The sequence below is a fragment of the Python bivittatus genome, unplaced genomic scaffold, assembly GCF_059951505.1.
Source record: "Python bivittatus isolate LINGU-HERP-01145 unplaced genomic scaffold, Pbiv_v1 ctg000980_np1212, whole genome shotgun sequence".
In the NCBI taxonomy this organism is placed as follows: domain Eukaryota; kingdom Metazoa; phylum Chordata; class Lepidosauria; order Squamata; family Pythonidae; genus Python; species Python bivittatus.
Window position 1 is genome coordinate 10,825,152 of NW_028277125.1, and position 24,995 is coordinate 10,850,146.

The following is a 24,995-nucleotide window of genomic DNA, read 5'->3' on the forward strand; positions in this document are numbered from 1 at the left end:
GCTGCAAAGGCTTTCTCCATGCATACAAAATGTATCAAGATTATAGGATTATAAAACAGGCCTGCTTAATACCATTCACTTTGTGTTACCATTAGGGCTGCAACTTGCTATTTCCAGCCAAGTGGGCACTTATTTTATTAACCAAAGGGATTCGTCAAATATTCTCAAAATTGCCCTTTTCACCATGCTGCATAATACAATTTAGTGCTGCTGAAACATAAGAACCCGTTTGGAATATATATATTCAGCTGAAGGAGAGAAGCTGGCCCTGGCACCCTAAGCAAAAAGCAAAAGCTAAATAAAAAGCAACAGCCAAGGCAAGTAGAGAAATTCTGCCCAGAAAAAGGAGCAAATGGATCACAGAGGGTTCCCCCAACTCCATTGAAAAAGCTCATTGAATAAGGAGCAAATAGATCCCAAATGGATCTAAATGGATTCCAAAAGGCCATTGAACCCAGTTCATCCAAGTCCCTCAGTTACAAATCGTAGTTAAAAACCTATATGAAACCCTTCTTTTTCACTGCTAGATCGCAGACGTGATTCTTTTATTACATTTTGACCATAAAATGATTACAAGCAGTGATGGGAGAGAATATTGACTTCCTCGCTCCATGCAAACACTTCTCCACCTTTGGTTTATGGTTCTTCCACCAGACAGGAAGCATGCTGAAGCACCAAAATGCTTTGAAAATTAAGAATATTACCAAAGGGTATTCTTTTTCGGTACTAATACTCTACTATAATCTTTCTATTTCAGCCAATAATTGAAATTCTCTGAGTGGTTATCGTAGTTATTCAGCAAGCGTGGATTAATTTTCTCTCCCTAAACTTTAACTGCAAATGAATAGCATCCCAAATCGGTAAGCCATCAGCCCTTCTTTTCCAACATTTATTGCTCATGCAATTGCTGTGGACGATATAAAGAACTATCCTCAACAAAAACCAAACAACAAGCAAAAAAAAAAAAAAAAAAGAACCCAGGAGTGGAGGAATTTAACCATCATCATCCGTCTGAAAATATACAAGACACATTTTGCTTTGCTTCTTCTAAGTATAATTTCACTCATGATTAATGCAACTAATTTATCCCTTGTTCTTTTTTCATCCAGGCACACATTCGTCTCGTTCTAAGCCTAGTCAAATCCCCCTGATTCCAATGGGAGCCCGTTAAGTCTGTGCTTAACTCTCTCACTGAAATCTGTGGGACTCTCGAGAAGCTTAGCTTTGGCTCTGTTGGTTATTTATTAATTATCCCTGAACAATAGACGACCTTAAAGCTGTACTACAGTTCTCTAGGCTTAAGTTTGTCGTACGAGTAAATGTGTGGGTGTTTTTCCACTTACCCCCATTTTTCTTTTGACTGGCTGAAAGCAACCTTTGTTTCGTTCAGGGGCTCCATGTCGGCAGCTGGGTCCTCTCTCTCACCTGGCCATAATAAAAAGGTCCCTCTCCCAGAAAGAAGAGGAAAGCAATATGCAAAACAAACAGAGAAACCCAAGAGGAAAACTATACCCCTATAGACCAGGACTCATAGCAACAGACACAGAAAGACTATACTCTTGTTGGTTGTTAACTTTTTCCAGCCATGAAGCAGTAATTCCTGTGGAACGGCAATTCAGCCAATGTGATGCAACAGCAGTTGGAAATGTTGCGTTCCTCTGGTTGCCAGCCCTTCTTCACTGTTGTTGTCAATCTGGGATGAAACCCATTCTGATACAGCTGGTTTTTGGGGGTCACCTGGATGCCCGCAAATGGCAAGGATACTGACATGGGGGTGGGGGGATGTGTCAAGGTGCTCTCTTTCATCCTTGGGGTTTCCTTCCTTGAGAAAAAAAGGAAGGAATGAAGAAGCAAAGGAAACAAAGAAAGGCCAGGTCTCTCTTTCTCTCAAAATAGAACATTATTTTTAACTCGTTACCTACTCCATTTCTGGGAAACATAGCTTGAGAGTTTAAATGGCAAATGGTCACACGGGGACAGTTTAGTGAGGAGCCTCATTGTTCACAGCTTGTCAGCATTTTGTGTTAGCAAATGGATCTGCTTTTGTAAAGGGTGTTTTTTGCCTCTCTCCTCTGGTGGGGATTTATGAGATTGTGGCCTAGAGCAGGGTTCCTCAACTGTGGCAACTTGAAGACGTGTGAACTTCAACTCCCAGAATTCCCCAGCCAGCCAGTTGTAGTCCACACATCTTCAGGTTGCCAAGGTTGAGGAACCCTGGTCTAGAGAAGTCACTGCAACTCTTCTTGCTTCTGTGTGGTATGACATTGACAATGCCTTTTAATTTGTTTAGGCCTCTGTGTGTATGTAGAGAAACATCTGCAGTGCTGAAATGTTTATTGCTGACATTTAAAAGAGAGCTGGAAATTCATTTCCTTGAAGTGAAATAATAACCTTCCGTGGATTGCAATTCACAGAAGAAACAAAGAACTGAGTCCCCCAGAATGCATTTTCCTTATTTAATAGCAGTAATGGTAATGTGCCTTTAATAGAAAGGGTGTCCAGAGACTTCTACTTCTATTGTTGTTTTATAAAACAATGTAATCACCATCGCTAGGATAGACAATGAGAGGAAGATTGACGCACATTTCATTTTTTTCTGTGCATTATACCCTGCTAAACATACTGAGCTCTATTGTTTTCAGAATAAACTTTGACTTCTCACTGCACCTCTAAATCTTTTACTGTAGAATGGACCAAATCCTTAAGGATACTTTTGGTTTGTTTTCATTTGTTTTAGATTTGTCATTGAAGAGAACATCTGGAGCTCAGGGCTGAACTGTGGAGTTCTTGGTGCTCTCTGAACTTGGTTGTTTGCTTGCAGACGTTTCATTACCCAACTAGGTAACATCATCAGTGCTAGTGAGTGTGGGGTTTGCTCCCTGTTTATATACAGTAGCTTGCCCTGCCAGTGTTGATGGGAGTATGGTTTTCTCCTTGGTAGTTCCTTCATTAGGGTATTGTTTTCTGCTTGATTGTTTGGCTGGTGTTAATCCCTGCTTGTCTGGGTGTTGGCTGCTGGAGGGGATGTGTTCTGGTCTTTTTGTTTTTGCATTCTTCCCATTGCATAAGTTGATATGCTTAACTCTATAAGCTCAGAGATATCCAGCTGTATCTCATCTGTCAGGGCAGGAAGGATGGCGGAAGAACTGGTGTTATGCACTCATATCACAGGTGGGATATTGTTCAGGGTACCCTCTTCTCTTATCTGCCAAAGCACAAAGCTGAATGTGTAATGGTATGTGGGAATGATCTGGGGAGGAGGGAAGAGCCACAGCCAGGGGAACAGTTGGATAAGAGGTAGCTTAGCCTGCAAGAATGTGGGCATGGCAAACATCTCAGAAGGGACCCTTCCTAGTTTCTTGAGTTGTAAAGGTGATGGGGGAGAAATGTATTTTCAGACTTAGAAGATTGATGTCAGCCTTGTGAGATAGTCCAGACAGGAAGCACACCCAGATGAACTAATTCTAGTTTATTGTAAAGTTACATTAACAGAATCTTGCATACTTTAGGGAATGTGTTTATGTGCTCTGAGATTAGGTGGTTGGGTTAGAATGTTTAAATATTGAATTTTTGCAAGGTTATCAAGAAAATGTTATTGGGGATGTTTCTGGTACTCAGCTAAGAAATACTTGAAAGGACAGATGCTTTTCTCATCACATTCCCAGTTGAAAAGACAACATAATTTACAAAACCAGTGTGATTTAGTGATTAAAGTGTTAGACTAGGAATGAAGAGACCCAAGGTATAGTCCATCCTCAGCCACAAAAGCTAATGGGGCAGTCTGGGCCAGTCACTCTTTTTCAGCCCAACTGACCTCACTACTTTTTGCTGTGATGAAAAATAGGAGGAAGGAGTGCTATGCTATGATCAGTCTATGCCTGATCTCCTGAATGAAAAGTGGGATCCAAATCTCTATATATACACACACAAAGAAAGATTTGCTGCAATCCTGATGTAATATGGGCTGCAAAAAATGGAAATGCAATTCTAGATCGCATCAGCAGAAACACATTTTCTAAATCATAAGAGGAGTTCCACTCCATTTGGAAATTATTAAACCCCATCATGAGTGCTATCCTTTGTTCTGCACACTACATTTGAAAACAGATGCCGGCAAAGTGAATCTGGTTCATAGAGAGCAACAAGAATGATCGGGGGAAATAAGTCCATCAAGGAGAGAGATTGAGGAGATGTAGACAGAAGAAATGGAAAGGAGTAAATTGGCCCTTGAAAACATACAGATGTAGAGAAATGATGTCAAGAAATGCCATAATCTACAGGCAGTCCTCGGTTAACGATGGTAATTGGGACCATAATTACTGTAAAGCACAACATCATGTGACCATATTGGTTAGTGACCGCAATCCCAGAAGTCCTGGTTGTTAGGTAAGGACCCACTCTGATCCAAGCCACTCCTGGCTTGATCCCTGCCATCCCTGAGCCTTGGTAAGACTGCCTTCTCTTGAACTCCCCTCACTCGCCTATCTCCTCCCCACCTCTGCCCTTTTCTCTTCCCTGCACAGTGGCACTTTTCGGTGGCAGTGGAGGTGCCTGTGGTGCTGGCCTGAAGTAGAGGCCTGTGGCCTTCAGCAGTCTCAGCTGGCTACTGCTGCCCCCAGGCCTCTACTTCAGGCCCAGTGCCACAGGCACCTCCACTGCCACCGAGGAGCGCAGCCGTGCAACACCACTGAAGAGTGAGGCCTCAAGCCCTGCTCTGTGGCCAGCCACCCCAGCACCCAAGTGCAAAGCCCCAGCCACCCCCACTGCCCTGCGCTCTGCTGGCCCTGCTGCTCTGTGCTCTGCCAGCTCTGCTGTCCTGTACTCTGCCGGCCCTGCCACCCCCAGCTGACCTTTGTCATCTTCTTCCTCCCGCTGCTGAGGAGGCACATCCAGCCTAGCCCTTTGAGAGGCAGCTGCTGCACATGTCCTTCTTAAAGTTGCGGGTGGCCTTCTTGTGAGGCTTTGGAAGAAGGCCTTGTGTGGCCAGCAGCTGAATCACAAAAGACCGCCTCAGCAGCAGGAGGAAGAAGAAGACAGTGAAGGTCAACTGGGGGAAGCAGGGCTGGCAGAGGCGGCAGAGTGTAGGGCAGCCAAAAGGGCAGAGATGGCGGGGGAGATAGGCAATGGGGAGTTGAAGTGCCCTGGTAAGTGCGGGTGGGCTGTCAAGCGCCCAAATTTTGATCATGTGATCATGGGGAGCTGCAATGACCATAACTTCAGGGACCAGGTATAAGTACCATTTGTTCAATGCTGCCGTAACTTTGAACGTTCACTGAACGAATGGTCGTTAAGTGAGGACTACCTGTATCTACTATCATTCCCTAGTATTGGAATACACCCTTAAGTTATAGTTCCAAATGAATGCTCAGAGGCGGCAGGAGGGGAGGTTCCAAGTAGTAAGAATAGTAATCTAGATAGATGGTGAGCTCTTATTGCACTAAATGTGTTCAAGTTGAGGCTGGAGAGTTTGGATTCCTACACTTGGCAGGAATTTGGAACCCACATTGGCAAAAATATAGGTGACACTACTCTGATAGATGAAAATGCAAAGGATCTGCAAGCTCTAGTAATAAAAGTCAGGGAGCTCAGTGAAAAATGGGACTTAATTTAAATATAAAGAAAACCAATCAAATGACAACAGGTAAAACAGCCAGCCTTGGAGCTGACAATGAAGATATTGAAGTGATACTGAAGTGCCTTTTTGGATCAACAGTGCATTAGCAAGCTGTCAAGAAATATGCCACTGACTACCACTTGGTAGACCAGCCATGAAGGCCTTGGAAAAGATACTCGGATGCCATGATGTGTCTATATCTACATGTTGTTGTTGTTCAGTCGTTAAGTCGTGTCCGACTCTTCGTGACCCCATGAACCATATTGCGCCAGGCCTTCCTGTCCTTCACTGCCTCCCTGAGTTTGCTCAGTTTCATGCTCATTTCTTCAGTGATGCTGTCTAACCATCTCATCCTCTGCCGTCCTCTTCTCCTTTTGCCTTCAATCTTTCCCAGCATCAGGGTCTTTTCCAAAGAGTTCTCTCTTCGCATTAGGTGACCAAAGTATCTGAGCTTGAGCTTCATTATCAGTCCTTCCAATGAGCAATCAGGGTTGATTTCCTTTAAGATTGACTGGTTTGACCTCCTAACAGTCCAGGGGACTCTCAAGAGTCTTCTCCAGCACCACAGTTCAAAGGCATCAATTCTTCGGCGCTCAGCCTTCTTTATGGTCCAGCTCTCATAGCCATACATTACTACTGGAAAAACCATAGCTTTGACTATGCGGATCTTTGTCGGCAAGGTGACGTCTCTGCTTTTTAATATGCTATCTAGGTTTGCCATAGCTTTCCTCCCAAGGAGCAAGCATCTTTTAATTTCATGGCTGCAGTCTCCGTCTGCGGTGATCTTGGAGCCCAAATAAATGAAGTCTGTTACTGCTTCCATTTCTACCCCTTCTATTTGCCAGGAATTGATGGGTCCAGATGCCATGATTTTAGTTTTTTTAATGTTGAGTTTCAAGCCAGCTTTCGCACTTTCCTCTTTCACTCTCATCAAGAGACTCTTTAGTTCTTCTTCACTTTCTGCCATTAGGGTGGTATCGTCTGCATATCTGAGGTTATTGATGATTCTCCCTGCAATCTTAATTCCGGCTTGTGATTCTTCCAGCCTGGCATTTCTCATGATGTACTCTGCATATAGGTTAAATAAGCAGGGTGACAGTATACAGCCTTGTCGTACTCCTTTCCCTATTTTGAACCAATCGGTTGTTCCGTGACTGGTTCTAACTGTTGCTTCTTGGCCCGCATACAGATTTCTCAGGAGACAGGTAAGATGGTCTGGTACCCCCATCTCTTTAAGAATTTGCCACAGTTTGTTGTGATCCACACAATCGAAGGCTTTTGCATAGTCAATGAAGCAGAAGTAGATGTTTTTCTGGAACTCTCGTGCTTTCTCCATGATCCAGCGAATGTTGGCAATTTGATCTCTAGTTCCTCTGCCTCTTCGAAACCCAGCTTGTACATCCGGTAGTTATACCTACATAGATCAGAATAGTGCAGGCAATGGTATTCCCTGTGATACTCTACATAAGCAAAAGCTGGACTGAAGCAGAATAGAAAGAGTATTGACATTTTTGAATTTTGGTGTTGGAGAAAATCCTAAGAATACTGTGGACAACCAAGAAAACAACCAACTGGATCATCGAATAAATCAACCCAGGATTTTCACTTAAGACACAAATGACCAAGCTTAAATTATCCTATTAAGACACCTTATGCAAAGACCTAGCTCTCTGGAAAAGGCTCTGATGCTGGGAAAGATGGAAGGAAAGAGAAAAAGAAGATGACCAGCAGCAAGGTGGATGGGACTCAGTTGCAGTTGGAAAACCTGAAGGTCTAGATTGGGGACAGATCATCATGGAGAAAATCTATGTAGTGACTAAGAGTTGACATTAACCTGATGGCACATAATCAATCACTCTTGGCAGGAGCTTGGACTTGGTGGCCTAACTAGTCTCTTTCAACTCGAGGATTCTATTTCTCTGTGTAAAAAGGATAATTAAAACCTAATTATGAGTTGAAATTTTCAGTTTGCTGAAAAACTCTATCCTCTATAGAAATAGGCATGGCTTTGGCCAGCTATCTTGCTGAAGGTGAAAACTTCCATGAATTTTTTTTTAAAAATCCTCAACTTCCTCAACCTTTGGAGCTCACTTTGGAGCAATCTCTTATCTCTCCCAAGGCTTTCTAAGATGTGTAAGCATGCAGTTTGGAAGTAGGGGGAAGAGGTAGACGAAACTCTTTTCTCACTGAAAATTAAAGGATAATCTGTGTTCTTTCACAAAGCAACTAGAAAAGGAAAACTAGAATAAATACTTTTGAAGAAAACTTTAAAACGATTAATAGTTTCAAAGAAAAAAAATATGGAGCTGTATGTTTTGGGAGTTGCTGCTCTCAGAAGATCTGACATAGGACAGTAGATTTAATTGCCTCTCTTAAATTCAACTTGTACATTTGCAAATGCAATCAAATAACAAAATGCCAATAAGGTTCAAATTACTTGGGCTGTGCACACTTCAGAAATGATTTGGAAGATGTCCACTTTGGGCAAGCATAGCATCTCTCTGCTATTCATAAAAGCAGACCAACTTTTTCAGGTTTCCACATATATCTGGAAAAAGGTGTTTTTGCTTTAAGAGTCACAATAACTTTAATGAGTCTTTACAGCAGTCACAGTCTTTTTGTTTGGAAGCCTGAAAAAAATCAGGCTGCTTTAATGAACAGCAGAAAATGCTGTCCTTGTACAAAGTCCAAACCACTTCTTCCAAGTTATTTTCAAGCATACATAACCCTACAAATTATCTTCCCCAAAGGAGATAATTTGTAGGGTTGCACATGCTTGAAAATGACTTGAAAGAAGTGGTTTGGGCTTTATACAAGGACAGCATTTTCTGCTGTTCATTAAACTGCTCAACTCTCAAACTGCTCTGTTAAATCTGGGTAGTATTTAGTTCAGTTCACATTTTACTGACTGTGCATATCAGGGCAGTCTTCTATTAAAAAGTGTGCACAAAGAGAAAAGTTGTACAGAAATGCATATATTGGTGAAAATAAGAAACCAAAATATATCATATTAAGGGAGATTGCTTCACACACACACACACACACACACACACCCCACTTACAAAGAAGTGTATACACTGACTTTGGTGAAATAATATCTTTCTCCTGCAGACATCATTTGAACTATATCAGGAAAGGTGTTGAAGAATGCCTGAAGAGGACAAGATGATAACTATAAACTTATTAAGAAAGAAATTGAGAGTGTTATTTTGTTGATGCTTTAAAGAACTTTACTTTAAAGTTGCATGGATTTGGAACCACTTTTTCTTCCATTAAAAATGGTGCAGAGAGAAATAAAAACAACACTTTAGTTAAACGTAGGGTGAGTGTGAGTGACAAATCAAAGAGACCTTCTATGGCCTCTGGTTGAATCAGAGATTGCTAAAGCCAACGTGAAAACACTAATATTATTGGAGAAGAATACATTTTCAGCACTAGTTTTGGGACTGAAGGCTGATTTAAAAGAATTGCAGTTGGGAGGTGAACATCTGACATACTTTGGTCAACCTCTGGTTGCTAGCAGTCCTAGAAGAGAACATAAATTTGACTAAAGACAAAGCCTTGTAAGAACACATGTACTGTTGTGGGCAAGGGTTGGCAGGCTAGGAAACTGCTATAATATATTTGCTTATTTGTGTATTTGAATTTAAGTGTCTTATTTTTCTGGTGCTGGCAGGCTAGCCCTGACAGCTAAGAGTAAATAAGAAAAAAGGAAGAAACATGCAGACAAAGCCAGAAGAGAAACAATAGATAAGAGGAGTAGAAGCAGTGGATTAAAACTCATGATTTTTTTAAAGGGAGGGTGATAAATATGAAAGGGCTCACAGTGTAGCGAATAGTGTAGCGGAATGGTGCCATTCCAGAGTTGCCAGCAGACGTTTTTCAAATCATCGGCTATCTGATCCTTTTACGTGGAGAAAGAGGAATTGAACCTAGATTTTTGGATGCAAAATTACAAGCTGTAGAATTCTCTCCAGGTGAGACTGGGGAAAAGAATTAGTTTACTATTCCAAATTAAAAGAGATCTTTCTGGAGATTTTTGCAAGCTGACCTGCACATTACCAACAGAAGATTGATCTAAATCTTTTCTAGGCTATAGTTCCTAAGCGAACTGGGAAATTGCAAGCTTTGAAAGAATTTAGCACCACCTACAGTCAGAATTTAAATTAAATATCAAAAATATCAATACGAAAGCAGAAGAAATACTTTGTGCAGCAATTCAACAATATACATTTACATACGTTTATGTAAATGTATATAAATATACATTGACATATATTTACAATGTATGTTTGTTGTTCAGTCGTTAAGTTGTGTCCGACTCTTCGTGACCCCATGAACCATATTGCGCCAGGCCTTCCTGTCCTTCACTGCCTCCCTGAGTTTGCTCAGTTTCATGCTCATTTCTTCAGTGATGCTGTCTAACCATCTCATCCTCTGCCGTCCTCTTCTCCTTTTGCCTTCAATCTTTCCCAGCATCAGGGTCTTTTCCAAAGACTCCTCTCTTCGCATTAGGTGACCAAAGTATCTGAGCTTGAGCTCATTGACATTGAATTGAAATACATTGACATATATTTACAATATATGTTTACAGGTGGTTATATAATACTTCCGATCATCCAAATATATTCTTATTTCTTTTGTCAACAGAGCTCTACAAAAGCTATTGTCCTAACAAAGATATACTTTAGATGTCCCCTGAATTTTCAAAACCAAAGAAATTCGACTTTGATCTCATCTGGGTAAAGATGGTTCAACTCACAGTTATTTTTAACCTAAACCCCCAGTTCTGAGGTAGCTGTGGGAGGGTGTTGATGAAAAAAACACTTTTTGGAAGTAAGCGAACAGGAAGACACTTCCAGCATAGTGAACGGATGGATTAAAAATAAAAGTGTTTGTGTTTTGGGTTTGTTCTCTCTGCCATCTTTGTTCCTTTGTTTTGTGTTGTTTTTGTGTTTTTTGTATTGTTCCTAGTTTTTAACCATTTGTAATCTGCCCAGAGTTGCTGTGAGTTGGGCAGCGTATAAATGTAATAAGTTGTTGCTGTTGTTGTTAGTATTAGTACAGTGGTACCTCGGTTCACGAACTTAATTCGTTCCGCGACTCTGGTCGCTACCCGAATTGGTCACGACCCGAATCAAATTTTCCCATAAGGTTCAATGTAATACGGTTAATCCGTTCTGACTCCTACGAATTTGGTCGCCAACCAATTTTGGTTGCGACCCAAATCAAATTTTCCCATAAGGTTCAATGTAATTACAGTTAATCTGTTCTGAACCATATGTATTTTTTTTTTTTAAACCACAAAAATATGACACAAAGTACAGTACGAAGAGAGAGAATGCTAACCTTGCTCGACGTGACTTCTGGCATGGAGGACAGCAAGGAGGGTGGGGAGGCGGTTATTGCTTGGAGGGAGAGTCCCCCTCCCTACAGGAAGCCACGACCATGTGTCATGGCAAGGAAAATGGCCGCGGATCCTGTTCGTCACCCGATCCGGCGTTCGCGAACGGAAGCAAAATTTTGCGAACGGTGCTGTTCGTGACCTGAATTGGTCGTGAACAGAAGCGGTCGTGATCTGAGGTACCGCTGTATTATTAAACATGACAAAATTATTTGGAATGTAACCAAAGCCAGGGAATATCAGGAGGAGTATTTTAGATATTTGTATGGGTGTGATAGTGATGTGTCAAAAAGTGGAATTGACCTTTTTTAGTATCCAAGAACCAGGAATCAAATTCCTTCCAAGACAAGGAAATTAAAAATGTGAGGATGTTAAAAGATGTTAAGACTGGAGGTGTAGATTGTGTGCCTGGAGAACTGTTAAAATATGGATGTGGTTTACTTTACCTAGGAAGCGGCCATGAGACTTGTTTAACGTCTACATGAGGACTGTAACTGTGCCTAAAAAACGGAAAATGCAATTACTATTCCTCTGTACTAAAACTGCAAGGGAATTAATTGTTGCATGAACCTGGCAGAATTCTGACTGAAAAGGTAGAAGACAGGACAATGAGCATGGGAAATGTGCAATTTTATGTTGGGTGGCAGTGTGCAGAACAGATGTTTGCTCTTCAGCAAAAATGTGTCTGTGTGAGAAACAATTTATTATTTATTTGTTCCTCTTCATCTAATTTATGATAAATCACATAGGCTTGAATTATGCAGTATTTTGCATGATTATAGAGTTCTTAGCTGGCTCCTGAAGGTGGTAAGAGAGGTATATGATGAAAATAAAGTACGTGGGACTATACTTACTTAGTGAATGGGTTTAACACTGCACAGGGAGTAAAACAAGGTTGTATGATGATCCCCTTGGTCATTTATTTATGGGTAAACATATAAGGCATATATGTGGTAACATTGGAGATGTGTTTGTTAAGGGTGTGAACATATGTCTATTTTTGTATGTAGGCAATGCTGGGTTGTTGGCAGAGAAACTGGATGTTTTGCAGCAAGTAGACTATACGAAGAGACCCAGTTTGGTGCAGTGGTTAAGGCACCAGGCTAGAAACTGGGAGACTGTGAGTTCTAGTCCCACCTTAGGCACAAACCCAACTGGGTGACCTTGGGCCAGTCCCTGTCTCTCGGCCCTAAGAAGCAGGCAATGGTAAACCACTTCTGAAATCTGGCCAAAACAACTGCAGGGACTTGTCCAGGGAGTCACCAGGAGTCAAGACTGAGTTGAAGGTATTAAAATAAAATAAAATAAAATAAAATAAAATAAAATAAAATAAAATAAAATAAAATAAGACTATATGAAGCAACATGTGCTTCAAATTCCTCTATTTATAGTTCACTCATTCACTTTTACTTTCAGACACCCTGGTGAGGCACATGTCCTTTCTGTTCTACCTCATCCAAAGAGAAGACAGGTGTGGCTAAGGCTTTGTGGAGGGTGCAGGTGGGGTGGAATTTCTTAGTGGATACACTCAAGCAGTTTCAGTGGAGATGCAGGAGTTCAGGATCTTTTGCAGTAATGAAACGCTCAAGGGAACACATAGCTCTCTGTTCCTAATAACCTACAAAGCCTCTATTATTTCTAATTGCTTACATATCACAGATGCATACACACTTGCCCTGCTACATCTTGGCCAAGAGTTGTACAGGGATTGGGGAGGGAAAAAGTGCTCTATAGAAAATAGTTGCCTGGGAAAACTGGGGGTCTTCCAACAGAGCCCTGTACAGCTTGTCTTTTTATCCCTTGCCAGCATTGTCTATCGCATATTCATTTCCACATCATCTCGGTCTCTCATTGACTGTAACATGATCTGCTGCACGGCAATTCTTATTTTGGTATCTGTCATTCCAGACCTTGTCTGATCTTTCTGGATTGTTTCCCCGTGACCTGCTGCATGGCAGTTCTTATCCCTGGTAACTGATATGCAAACCTGGACTAGTTGCTCCCTTGCTTTTCATCTCCTTCTGCATGCCCACATTTTCTCTGAGTCCAAATTCTTTTCATCTATTTCTCTCAGTGCTTTATTTCTTGTAACACAAGGGGTATAGATCTGTAAATTAATATATCAAAGACCAAGTTTTGAACAATGGTAAGTTATACACAATTGGCAAAAAAATTGAACAAGTGTAGGTCATCCTCACTTACCAACCACAACTGGGACCAGCAACTCTGTTGCTAAGTGATGTGGTCCTAAAGTGAAATGTCACATGACTGCACCCAACTTACAATGTCATTTCATCAGTTCTGGCTGCAGTTAAGCAAAACATCTGCAGTTGTTAAGTGCAATGTCAGAAGCTGGCTATGAAAGTCGCAAATGGTGATCATGATTGCGGGGCGCTGCGACCATCATAAATGCATGCCAGTTGCCAAGTGCCCAAATCGTGATCACATGGGCATGGGGACGTTGCAACAGCCGCAAGTTTGAGAACTGGTCATAAATCTCCTTTTTCAGCACTGCCATAACTTTGAATGGTCGCTGAATGAGCGGTTGGTAAGTGAGGGCAACCTGTAAATAAATTGGTTATTGTAGTAAAATATTTACTAAAGATGGAGAAATAGATGGAGAAAAGTTAAATTTGGTTTGTTATGGAGAATAAATGTTTGCCAAGGAAGCAAAAGTGGCTGTATATGAAAGTGTGCTGTACAGTATATGGAAGTGAGAATTGGACAGTTCAGGAGAAACATAAAAATTAGCTGAAAAAAGTGGGAATGGAGTTAAGAAGTGTAGAGGGTAAAACAAGAAGGTATAGACTCCAAAATGAATGGGTGCTAAAGGAATGTGGCTTGAATTCCAAAATGAGTGACCAGCATGAAAGAGGTATTTGGGCCACATAACGTGGGTGAACAAGAATTGAATTGCAGAACAAATACATGAAGAAAGTGTGAATAGGTCAAGAAGAAGGGATTAGGCAGAACTGCTGAGATCCTCAAAATGAAAGGGGTGAGAAGTTGAAAGAGCAAAAGGCAATGTATTGACACAGTGAAAGCAAGGATGATTTGCAAGGATAGAAAGGCATGGAGAGGTACATATATATGTATATATTTCATTTTTAATTAAATTAGCATAATATCAAATAAACTAAAGATTATTACTCTCGTGTAGAACTATATTCCAGCCTACTGAAAGTACTATTTTGGGAAAAAATGATTTTCAGTTTCTTTTAATCAGCATCAGGACTAGGCAAAATTCAGTCATCTTGGTTAATTTTTGATAGGATTTTTTTCCTTCTGATTTTAGAAGATCATCTTGTCTGCTAAAACAAATTGAACTTACAATATTTCAGACCACTGACTCAATTAAACATTCTTGATATAGACTGATGGATTACAGTATATTAGAAGAAACAGCTTGTTTGTAAGAACAGTTGGGTAGCTAATCAATTATCTATGTAAAATGTAGGGTCTCCTTCACTGGAGATCTTCAAATGCAGTCTGGGCAGCTAACTGTTGGGCTGGTATAATTCTGCATTTCTGTATTATCAAGTAAGGAATTTGGCCTCTATGTCCTCCCTTCCAACTTTGCCATCATGATCTCACCCAATATATGAAAACTTCATTGCCATATTTTCACGAAGAGTGCTAAAAAAATGCACCAAATGCATTCTTTGGAATTTGGAGCGGAATGTCAGCTCACCTGGAAATAATTGATCTATTTCTAACACAAATGCATGTGGTTATTGGGACAGTGCAAATCCTTTGAATGAGGTGCTTTGTACTGCACAGAAGTGCCTAAAAGGACCTCTCTTTGATTCATTAAAATAGCCAGGTTCTTTTTTTCCCCAGCTCCCAACCTCTTTCAAGGGATTTGTACAGTTCCAAATCCCCATCTAGTCAAGTGAAGTGGTTGTGCCTGTGGCTGGAAGCAGCCTATGAAGCAGCAGCACAAGCCTGGAAAAAAGACATGGCTGCTTTAATGATTCAAAAAGCAATGCATGATGATGATGATGATGATGATGATGATGATGATGATGATGATGGTATTTTGAAAACAGGGAGAATTTTCAGCCCCTTCTGCCTTCCCCTTCTAAATAAAAATATTTTTGCCATACAAGCAGTCGAGATGAATGCTAAAACCTGAATAAGGCACATAGGTTTGCTACTATTTTACCATACATTTTCCTGCCTATATGTCTGGTCAAGCCCCAACATACCATGGTCCACTGGTTCTACTCATTTATTACCTGATCATATCCATCTTGCATTCTCCAAATTAGGATTTGGATTCAGGATGCATTCTGAAAATAGGGATCGGGAGAAATTTCCTTAGTTGTGATTTGAGTGTGAATGTATCTGTGTATCATTTTTGGGAATCAATATTTATTTATTTTGTACGATTTATGTCCCGTCATTTATTCAGGAACTCAAGATAGCACACATCGGATTTCCTCTTTCAATTTTTCCCCACAATGGCAACTAGGTGAGATAGGTTGGACTGAGAGAATTGCTAGCCCAAAGTCATCTTGTGAACTTCCATTGCTAAGGGTGGATTTCAACCTGGATCTGCCCATTTCTAGTCCAACACCTGAACTGCTGCACCAGCCTCAAGCATTCAGACATTTACGAATTTATAAATGTATATATACACAGAAACCTTGCTGTCTTTCTAAATTCACATTTTTCTGAATTTTGCCGTGCAGTTCACCATTATTTAAAAATCAAAGTGTTTTAAAGTGCACACACTCATAAAAATAATGTAAACAAATACCTTACATTAGGAACATCCCTTAGCAAAAAGCTGTGTATATCAGTCCAAATTTCACACAATAATGTATGTTTTAAGATGTGTTTATGTACACATTTAAAAAAACCTCAGCTTCTATGAACTGAACTTAACAGATTCTTAGAAATGAGACACTGGGGGAAACTGGCATTGACTGCCAACTCAGCTGAGATTAAATACAATATGGATCTGCTAAATGTTATTATACTCTTTTTAATAAATGTGTTATTGATGTGCAGTTGTCTGGGGAATATACTGTCACAAGATACCAAAATGCAGACAAGCATTTGGTGGCACAGTATTTAGTGATCACCCAAGATAGAAAACAGAGATTTTGTATTTTGTTATTCTTTGTTCAGCTATTACTTTAAAAAAATCCAACCTTAGATGCTTAGATTGGTCATTATTCTGTGCTTGTTTTATAGTTGCTATATTTTTGTATTGTATCCCTGTATTTTCCTGCTTGTAAGGTTCTTAGAGCTGCAATGACAGGCAGTATACAGGTTTTGCAAAGAAACAAACAAATAAGAATTATATTATATTATATTATATTATATTATATTATATTATATTATATTAATTATATTATATTAATTATAGTTTTGCCATTTGTTCTGTCATAGCTGTTTCTGATTTCCTGATCAGAAGAAGACCTGGGCTCGATAACCTTTGTGTTAGGTAGTGCTTTAATGTAATTAGGACAGATCACTATAATTAGCAAAGGTAACACTACCTGTCTGCCAGTTAGCTGGGTCTGGGGATTTCCTCATTAATGAATATTGAGGGAGCAAACCTTTAAAAGGATGGATTTTTGAAATTAGGTTCCCACCTGAACCTCATTCAAGTAAGGCTGGAAAGGTATAGATACTAGGGCTGGGCAAATTAGTTGAAATAGTTCGCAATGTGTGCAGGCAGACATCCACAGAATCGGAGGTGTTTGTCAAAATGACAAAGGTAGCGTCATGCTCTCGTGCCACAAACACTATCCCTCGGTACGTGTGTGCAAAGTCTTGCTGTGTGCGCATGCAAAGGGGTGGAGCTTTGCTCATTTGCCTCCCTTTGCACCTCCCCCCCATTGATGCTCAGTGGTGGGATCAAAAAAGGCAAGATGGCAGACACTGTACTGTAATGAAACCCTCCCCCTTTTGTATGTGTGGGATTTATAGAAGGAGGAGGGCCTCTTCTGTGGTGGCACCTCATTTATAGAATCCCAGGGAGGCTCAACTGACACCCACATTAGCATCATTTCAGGGCCAGGTAAAACCCTTTCTATTTTCCCAGGAAAACACAAGATTTGAAATACAAATTTGAATTGGAATACAAATCTTAATTGTACAGTATTTCAATTGTATTTTAATCATATTGTTTTCGATTTTGAAAGATTGCCTTCCTGCTGCTTAGTTGGTATGACGTCTTCATGTTGTATTTGATTATAGATGGGTGTGTGTTTTAACTCAAATTGTATTTTTTAGCATGTTTTATTGTAAACTGTCCATAGTTTTGGCTACTAGGCAGTTTTTAATTTTTTAAAAATAAAATAATGAAGCTAAACAAAACAAATAAAATAGATCCTGAATCATGGTGCTTCAGCTTCCAACTTGCTTTTTAACCCTACTGCAGACAGTAACAATAATAATAACCACAATCATGACAGGAATGTTGCTCATATTGACAATAAGCCAGGTTACTAAGAACAGTATACTAACCATATAATTGCTCTTCAAAATTGGAGCACAACAATTACTTTATTTGCAAAATGATCATCTATTTGCTGAAATAGCATCTTGATGGGGACTGGACGAGTTTTCTGTACGATTAAAAAGCTGAGACCTTATTATGTTTGATACGCAGCCTGAAAAAAAACCTCACTGCTTTGTAACAATGATGACTTGAAAGTGTCCTGCCTACCCCATGATTCCAAGACACTCATCTTTCGTGAACCCATGTCACAGAGCTCTTTAAAATCCCTTCACCCAGTCATTCAATATTCATTCCAAAGGTAAATGATATGAATATTTAAAACTCTGTCCCTGAGGTCAAAGCCTGAACTTTCCGCGTGAGAATTCAGCTTGCTGCCTGCAGCTATTATGTTCTGCATGACAACCCTGGTGAAATCTGAATGTTTTCATCCTTTGGCGTAACCAGTACGTAGGCTGAACTGTTAATATTTTGAACTACCAGCTTAAGGCTGGAAATGAGAACCAAGCAAATGTCTGAGTTGGGTTTCAACAATGGTAAACTCTTCCTTTTTTTGCACTCTGTATTTAATTATAGAACCAGACTGGGGGGCGGTGATTATGTTCTTCTCCAAATATCTTGGATGCAGTGTTCAGGGAATTCTGGGAATCAATTTACCCTGCTTTTTCCTAAAAGGCCTCAGGATGATGCTACCAGACAAGGGTGTCTGTAGGGTACAGTTAAAAAAAAGATGACAGCCAGAACATTGCAGTCAAAGACCTTCCTGATTTTTTTATGTGCATTGTGAATGTGACACACACACAAAACAGGCAGAGCTTTGATTGAACCATTGCGGCTGTCAAAGCCTTTTTTTTTTTTTTTTACCATACTCTGCAGAACACCCCTGCCCCTGGAGTAGCATTTTCAGCTCTTTAATGATCAGGGAACCTAAACTGTGGATATTATATCAGCAGGCAATGGTCGTAGTTAGTTCTAGTTTTTCTGTGGGTGCATATTTCTTGCAAACCTTCTGTGCAATGTGTAAAATGGCCCTATGTAGATTCCCTAGTCTAAACTGCTTCTGTTGTGACTTCTGAATCCCTAGCAAAATGTCTAGAGACCCTGCAAGGAGCTCATTTTACCACTAGATGCCACCATCCCCTTTCTTTTGTGGGAAATTTTAGCAATGTTCTTCATTGCATGCTGAGTTAGTTGATGCTTGACATATTCCAAACAGTGCAGCAATACCTATATATCTATATCTATGTATATCTTTTAATACTTCCACAGAGAGAAGAAATGGGTCCTCTGACTAATTTTATTTCTTTTGTATGTGAACTTTCAAATTTTGACGTGCTGTAGCCTTAGATTGCAATTTCTCATAATACTAGTTGATTTGTAGAACATGAATCCCAGGGAGTAATTTGTCCCTTTCTTTCTTATGTGTTCCACACACTGATGATAAATTCACTTTATATTTCCCATAGCTGCTTCTAAGTGCGTCAGCCTTCCCAGGTAGACAGGAAACACGCCTTGATGAGCTAATTCTAATTTATTATAAGGCTACATTAACAGAATCTTGCAAGTCTGGAAGTACAAATCTCCCACTGTCTTCTTTACAGCCTGAGAAGTTAGGTAGGGTCCTTTCTGAGCCTCTTTCTCCACCCATTATGCAGCTGCAGCCTACACCCTCTCTTATCTGACTGTTCCCTAGGCGGCATCTCTTTGCCCCATCTCTCAAGGCCTTTCTCACATACCATTACAAAATGGCAGTTCCCTGTCTCCTCATTCCAACCCCGGGAAACTCTGTGTTCCTAATATAAGTGGTGATGTATATGTATGTGTGGACTTAACTGCAATACACGTGAGTTTGCATGTGTGGATTCTGAGCCTCTTCTCAGCATCACATGTCAAAAGGACATTGTCCCATGGGCTCATTTTACCTTGTCTCATTTCCTCCTGAATTTTGATTGAAAAGGGATAGCTTTCCCCAGTATAGTGCCATCACAATCCATCAGCACCACCAAGCATGGTCAGTACTTCTGGAAAATCAGAGTTGAAGTCCAAAGAGTTACCCTAACTGTAGGAAACATCTCTTGCTCTCTCTGATATCGAGGGCAGGGATCTCATTTCACTCAGTAACCATTTCAGAAATCAGCTGTCCCAGTGGAACCCTCTTTAGTTATTCTTAAAGTGTGTAGGCCTAATGAGAGGAGAAGGAGAAAGACCATCCTCATTTTCAGCTCTTTCCATGCATAAAAAGCAGCACATTCTTTTCTATCCATGAAGGATCTCCTTGATATTGAAAAATCTAATTTTCCAGGATTCATCATTACACTGAGGAAAGAAGGAAACATCTGTTGCAGACCATTGCCCTCTACATAAGTGGGGTGATTGAAGAGTGGGCAGAATTACCATGCTTGTCTCTGCTTCCCCTGAGTGGTGTAAAGACAGCAGACTTTAAAAATGACTGAAGTGTTGCAGAGCGACAGATTCCATTTCAGTGTTTGGAACAATTCTTAATAGCAAAAGCAGTTTGATCATGGAACCAACTACCCAAGAATCTGACAGCTGTCCTTCATTGGCTGTCTTCAAGCAGAGGCTAAACAGCTCTCTGTCAGTAATGATTTAATTTTGGATTCCTGCAAGGAACAGGGAGTTAGGCTCAATGATTTAAATGGTCCCTTACGATGTTCTAAATATCTTCCTCCAATCTTATAAACATGTTACAGTAACCATCCACCTGCAGTTCCTAAAATGGTTGCAAAAGTCTCTCTGTAAACAAGCCTAATTCTGATGTGATCTTCCTCTTGTTCCTGCAGTTGAAAGGACCTCATCCCCACATTTCTCTCTCTCTCTTTAAATATTTCCTTAATGATAACAAGTGTTTATTTCTCCTGTTTGCATTGCTGCAGCTGAGATACTTTTGTTTAATATACAGTCTGTTGCTTTGTTTTCTCTGAGAGTTTAAGATAATACTGGAAAGTGGGAGAAGACTTTTTACCAGCAAGAACTTACTCCCTCCCTCCCTTCCTTCCTTCCTCTTGTGGGATCATTTCATCTTGTTGTTGGCTTACAAATGACTGTTTTCATTACTGCCTTTCTATCAGGAAAATATTAGTGAATATGTTAATGGCATAGAATTTTGGAGAGAAAGCAAGTCTGCTTTAAACATCTTTTTAATTTATGCCTCTGAAGGAACTCATAAATATGCAAATGGAGCAATAAGGACAGAAATTTAAGCCTCCTAAGAACATTAGATTTCATTTTAAAAAATGAACAGAGACATACATGCATTTTTTTTTCCAAAATACACTTAATTTAAATTGTAATTTGTTCTGTATTTTAATCATGGTTGTTGTTGTGATTTATTTATGTATACAGTTTATATGATGCCATTCTTGCAGAAGTTGGTATCTTGCTTTCTTTCCTGGTGGGGGATGGCTCTAAATTCAACCAATCCTTTTTTTCCTTTTTTTTCCCAAGCAGCATTGAAGTAGTGGGTGACCTTTCAGTGTTTAGGAACTGTCACTAATAAATTTGAGGAGCCAAGGGCCTCAGATCAAGACTGTCCCTAGAACTTTAGAGTTATAGTTGCTTCAAGTCATTTGAGAAGATTCAAGTACTCTTCTTGCTTATAGGCCCTACATTTGGAATTTACCAACTAAGACATCAAGAGTTACAGACTATTTGAGCATGGTGGGGTGGCTGGTATAATTATTTTACAACAATAGAAAGAAAAATCCACACTTGTTTTACAGCTGAGATTTGTAGACCTGTACTCTTTATCACTTTTGATTAGCTCTCCTCCAGCTGAGAAGACCCTGAAGAAATCTAGTTAAGTTACCTCAAGTTATTCTGTATAGGAAAGAAAATTCCAGGCACTTTCTTCTAATTTTTTGGAAATCATAATATATGTAGTGCGTATATTGTCAGCATGTCAGTTTAAATCATTAGGTTTGCTAACAGTTGGTAGATTTCATAGCACTTTGTTTTTGTTACTATGCTGCAGTTTTATGTTACATTTTTGTTAATCAAAAATAAAATAGCAAAGTAGTAAAGTCTTCTTTGAGTCAAGATGCTAGATCTTTTGATAGCCTTCAATAGTATTGATCCTTGTATCTTTCTGGACCACCTACAAGGTTTGGGAATATTGGGGACCAGTCTTCAGTGGTTCATCTCCTTCCTAAGATGGGCAGTTCCAATCAGTGAATGTGAGAGGTCAAGCCCTCAGGCACTCCTGTATGAGATGCTTCAGGGCTTAACTCTTTCTCCCCCATTTTATTTAACGTGAAGCTGTTGGGACCCCCACGCAACCACTTGGGGTCCAATATCATCAAAATACAGATGATGCCCAATTCTACATCTCTGCCCAGGCCATCAAGGAAATGCAGTGGGAGTTTTATCTCAGTGCCCAGAGACTGGAGGGGAGGAACACATCGAAACGCAACCCTAGCAAAATGAGTAACTGTGAGTACAGAATTATTGATTGATTGATTGATTGATTGATTGATTGATTTGATTTGTATGGCTGCCCATCTCACCACGTGACTCTGGGTGGTGGACAAAATTAAAATAAAAGCCATTACAAACATTACAACAGTTTAAATACAAAGCAGCCAAGAAACATCAAACCCAATCACTAACACAACCAAGAACTGGGTCCCTGGACATGTTTGAGGTCCCAGGCCTTGGCACATAATCAGGTCTTTAGGGCCATATGAAAGGCCAGCAGGGTTGGGGTCAGGATGGCACAGTCGGGGCCATCCTGATCTGCAGATGGAGAATGTTCCACAATGTGAGAGTACGGTAGAAAAGGCATGTCTTCTAGGCCCTGCCAACCAGCATTCCTTAGCCAATGGGACCCAAAGCATGGCCATCCTGCCTGACTGGATTAGACCTACAGAAACAACTGGGGACAGACGGTCTCTCAAGTAACCTGGTCCCAAGCCAATTTGATGGACTCTTTCATCTTGCTTGCAGTCTTAGAACAGATTCCTAATGCTAAGAGCCATTTGATAAGGTAATCAATGAAAAGAGGCACTCTATTATCCTTTTTCTGATACAAAGAAGCAGAGGCCTGTGGGAGGCAACTGAAATATGCTTTGACGGAGTGATTCAGCTGGCTGGAGATGACTTGATATACCTCAAGGCATTTGGTGAACTTGAACCATTTCAGGCCAGTGCCACCAGAGTGGGCTTCTCTCAGCCTTCTCCCACCAGTATTGGTCAAAGTACTAAGAGTACTTTGAAGTACTAAGAGATTCTGAGATTGCCCACTGTGTTCCCTGAACCATCATCTGTTTTCTTCCAACAAAATCTCTGGCTCCACATGGATCCCTAAGCCTTCTTAGAAAAATAAAATTACAAGATGCTACAGAAGAAGAGTTTGGAAGTGAACTCACCTGCCCAGATAAAAGACAGATAAGTTAAAGAGGGACAGAGCATCCTGACAGACTTACTGTCTTACAGACTTACAGACTTAAGGGAAAGCAACTTACTGGTTGGTCTTTGGATAAATAAGGGCATTGCTGTACCCACATCCTCGGACTTTTTCTCACTGCCCATAACCTGAATCCTCACCAGCCCCAAAGGATTGGGGATCCTTGGAGTAAACTTATCCTTGATGGCTAAATGTCCTCTTCCAATTTAGGACACTAATGATTAAGAGCCAGCTCTAAGCACTATTAAAATATAATATTTCTCTTTTCTCTTTACGGAAGATCAGTTCTCAATTGTGCCCTCTTTTTTCCCTTCTTTCAGAGGCTTATCTCCCTGTGACTCATGAAGCTTGTTTACCTGATCCCAGTCTCTCGAATGCACTCAAGGGATCTATAAATATCTGTGTGACATCTACATGTCTAAGGTGGAACATTCAGGTTGCTCAAGAAGTGACGCAGATCTGACATGTAAACATACCAGCTCAGGTAAAGCATAGCATGAAAGAAATAGAAGCAAAGCAGGCTGAACATTGTTATCGTGAACTTGCTCTTGCTCTTTCTGAGCTGTAGAACTATCTGTGCATTATGCCATTTGCTCACAATTTTAGCCAGCTGGCATACTGTAAGTCTGATGTAGTATATTGGTTAATAATGTTCCCAAGAATAAATTTGATGCCTACTTCTAAGAACTGCAATCTTATTAGATGCTCTCCCACGCCTAATAATCCTGACAGGTTGCCTCAAGAAGTGGGAGAAATAGGATGTGATTCAAACAACTTCTAACCCACTCATGGAGTGTTCAAACATAAATGATGTTCTGATGTTCTGATGTGCTGTTTTCCTGCTTTAAGGCTGGAGGAACAGTTTCTCTAACAGCAATCTGAATTCAAAATATAAAGGAATTATATATCATGTGCAACATTTTTCAAAAGTCTCAGAAGTATATGTATTATCATGATTGCATGCATAACTCATGATATAAAGAACTAATATGAATCATATACACAACCATCTAAGAGCAAGCATATGAATTCAGACACATTCACACAGTGATTAAATGTGAGTGTCTCTCTGTCTCTCCTTCCTTGTGAACCAGCCCAAACAAATTCTAGTAGGACAGTGAGATACACAAACTGCAGCCCATAATTCAGGTTGTCTGGCAACTGGGTGCTGTTGAGAAAACTTGTTACATTACTTCTTGCTCCCCTATTCACACTATTTGAAAACCTGTTTTATTATTTTTGGATTTGTTGTTGTCTCATTTCTAACTAAATAAAATTTAGCAATTCTTAATTCACTTGATTCCATCTGCTCATTCAGGAATTACTCAAAGACTAACAGTCTCTGCACTGAACATTTCAGCTGCTTTTAAAGTGTTTCATTGGGCACTTGTTCACCTGTGAGAATTCCTGGGAATACAATAATCAAAGTATTATTATCATGCATATTTATTTGTTTATTTAAAAGAATTGCATGGCTGTCTGTCTTAAAGTAGAACTCTGGGCAGTTCACAACAATAAAACCACAAAACCATAAGAATCATAAAACAAAAACTAAAAACCAGGTGCCTTTATCTAGAGGAAAGGCAACAGCAGTTTTAAAGTTGTTTTCACTTTCCGACACAACTATAGTTTCCATGTTGTAAAATGGTTTCCAGGTGCTGTTTCCTGGGGGACAACATTCCAAGCAAATGGAAAGTAGGATTAAATTATTTTGGCCAACGAGCTTGATTTTATCCCCTTTTTCATTTTGTTCTTTATCAGAACGTTAATAAAATTGAACAATCTCCAGGAAAATCATACAAAGCACATAGCTTTGGAGAGTTGTAATTAAGGTATTTTGGCAATTAACTTCTAATCCTCTGGAAATAAACAACGTAAAGAGATAATCTTTTCCATCCTGCAATTTGAAGCAATTACAAGCCCAATTATGCGAGGCAGCAAATGCCCTTAACTTTGCTGAGTTTAGCAGCAATCAAGAAAGCCCAGCCATAGAAAAGACTCAGTTCCTTGCAGGATTGAACTCCTTAACTTTCTCTGTTTAGATACAGAGCACGTGAAACTATTTTATACCAACTCTAAT

At 40.0% G+C, this 24,995-nt stretch overlaps 1 long non-coding RNA gene across 5 annotated transcripts in view; it reads left to right on the plus strand.

The window, feature by feature from the left end:
- Positions 1–24,995, plus strand: part of LOC148213539 (uncharacterized) — a 226,883-nt gene that overhangs the window by 90,463 nt on the left and 111,425 nt on the right. The window contains exons 4-5 of one of the 5 annotated variants that reach the window (XR_015794380.1): positions 21,849–21,942; positions 23,236–23,399. The exons of the other annotated variants lie outside the window; for them this stretch is intronic. This is a non-coding gene — a long non-coding RNA (uncharacterized LOC148213539). The remainder of the gene's footprint in view (positions 1–21,848; positions 21,943–23,235; positions 23,400–24,995) is intronic. 5 annotated transcript variants of the gene reach the window in all.